This window comes from Chiloscyllium plagiosum, unplaced genomic scaffold (assembly GCF_004010195.1).
Source record: "Chiloscyllium plagiosum isolate BGI_BamShark_2017 unplaced genomic scaffold, ASM401019v2 scaf_11687, whole genome shotgun sequence".
In the NCBI taxonomy this organism is placed as follows: Eukaryota; Metazoa; Chordata; class Chondrichthyes; order Orectolobiformes; family Hemiscylliidae; genus Chiloscyllium; species Chiloscyllium plagiosum.
In genome coordinates this window covers 1,581-3,822 of record NW_025193010.1, presented here as the reverse complement: position 1 = coordinate 3,822, position 2,242 = coordinate 1,581, and the positions used below count along the sequence as shown (strand labels likewise).

General features: G+C 47.2%; 1 long non-coding RNA gene across 1 annotated transcript in view; it reads right to left on the bottom strand.

Moving 5' to 3' along the window:
• Positions 1-342: 342 nt before the first annotated feature.
• The window catches only part of LOC122545745, a 3,196-nt gene continuing 1,296 nt past the window's right edge, over positions 343-2,242 (bottom strand). Inside the window, exons 2-3 of the long non-coding RNA XR_006310590.1 lie at positions 1,530-1,678; positions 343-480 (exon numbers count right to left, since the gene is read on the bottom strand). This is a non-coding gene — a long non-coding RNA (uncharacterized LOC122545745). The remainder of the gene's footprint in view (positions 481-1,529; positions 1,679-2,242) is intronic.

Sequence of the window (2,242 nt, the reverse complement as noted above, 5' to 3'; positions counted from 1 at the left end):
GCATGCCTGTGTGTACTGTATATGTCATTTCCTACGTGCAAGTATGTGTGAAACTCCATGTCTAAGTATGTGTGCACAACATGTATCAGTGCGTATGAGTATGTGTGTATGTGCTTGTATGTACAGTTGAATGTTTATCTATGTGTGTGTGTCTTATATGTATGATTATCTGTGTGAGTACATATGTGTGGAACTATGTGTTTGCATGTATTGTTTGTATCATTATCTAGGTGCAAGTGTGTGTGTCTGTGTATGTGTGCAGTTGTCCATGTGTATGTATATGGATGTGTCTCTGACAGAGAGAACCTGATACAGGATCCGGATGTCCCTGCTCACCTCCTGTACTCTGTAAACGTAGACTTTCCCAGTCTCCTTGCTGCTGGCTCCAAGGTACATGGGTGCTGCGACCAACAGCACGTCTGTCACACCATCACCATTCACATCCACTGGGCAAACCTCACTCCCAAAGTAGGATCCAATCTGTAATACAGCACGCTTGATCAATTGGTAATCAGAGACCTGTCCCTTGCCAAATCTAGTCACTCAGAGTTTTGGTCACAAAAATAAGGATCTTTAACGAAAATATCCACACTAAGCAACTGCAAAATCTCTACATGACAATGTAATGATTTTACTCAAATGCCAAGAATTCCCAGGTAACCTGACTTACAAAGTCTACATTGGGCTAGTGCATGAGAGAACACCAGCATCTATCCCTGAGATGCTACAAACCAACTTCAATTTCCCTACACTAAAGGGGAAATCTACTCCAGCTAATGGTATCAGAACAAAGAAATGTGGAAATATTCAGCTGTATCAATGGAGGGAAACAGAGTTAGCCATTTGGGTCAATATATTTCCCTCAGAAGTAGTCAGTATTCCTCATCCATAACATGGTGTTGGATTTGGACTAAGCCTCTTGGAATGTTGTGTTTTTCTTTAGGGGCCTGGATGACAATGCGCAGGACCTGATGCCTCAGTTGTACAGACCTAACGTGGAATACACCATTTGCTGCCAAACACTGCAGCACAAATCCAACAAACTATCATCTATTTTGAAAGGGTTAAATGACAAGCTTCTTAGATTCAGCAACGAGATGAAAGGCAGGTGTGATCGCTAGCTTTAGCCTGGGGCATTTACTGTCAGAAATTCACCAAAGATCCTCAGACAGCACCTTCCGAGCCCACGTCCACTTCCATCTGGAAGGGCAACAGATACATGGGAACACCACCCCCTGCAAATTCCCCTCCAAGCCCCTCACCATCCCAACTTGGAAATAAATCAATATTCCCACACTGTCGCTGGGTCAAAATCTTGGGATTCCCTCCCTAAGGGCATTGTGAGTCAACTCACAGCAAGTGGACTGCAGCGGTTCAAGAAGGCAGTTCACCACGCTCCCCCACCCCCACCTTCTCAAGGGGCAACTAGGGACAGGCAATTAATGCTGGGCCAGCACATCCCACAAATAATGATAAGGAAGTTGCAGTGACTGTGTGTGCCTGTGAACAGCAGAGTGCGTACCCCTCACCTGTTCTCCGATCAGGGCCTGGTGTATGGTCAGATTGCCACCTTTGTCCAGATTGAAGAAGATGACCTTGCCTTTGTGTTTGAATCTCGGAGCGCCTGCCACATAGACACGTTGACCATTCCTCTGCCTCACAGACGACACCGTATAGCCTGGGAATAAGGAGAACGCACATCAGACTCAGGATCAATCAGGTGAAGGAACTGGTGCAGTACTTTTGATCCGAACAGTGACTTCTGGTTTACTGTTGTCTCCCATTATAGCCTGACAGAACCCCCTACCATTACCAAGCTGTCATGTGACAAAAATGTTAAGTGGGGGGTGGGGGAGAGACAGTGAAGTGGAGAGGGACGTATGGCTACAAACCCAATTAAACAACTTTACTGGATTTTAAACTTTGCAATCAGGTATGATACACACCATGCAGTTGGTGAACCAGGAAGCTGGCAATTAGAACAAAGGGCTCTTGCCTTGCTCATTACTGGGGCGAGAGAGGGTCTGCCAGGGACTGGATCCACGATAGCCTGACTACTGGGACAACGCATGGTCCTGTGTAACTAATCTTACACAGACACCAACTCCCAATGGAGAGTCACCCACCCCACCCTGCTTCACTTCCCCGTCCCTCATCCCCACCCACACCCCACCCAGCTCCAACCCCCTCACCCTCACCCCACCCTGCTTCACCTCCCCGTCCCTCATCCCCACCCACACCC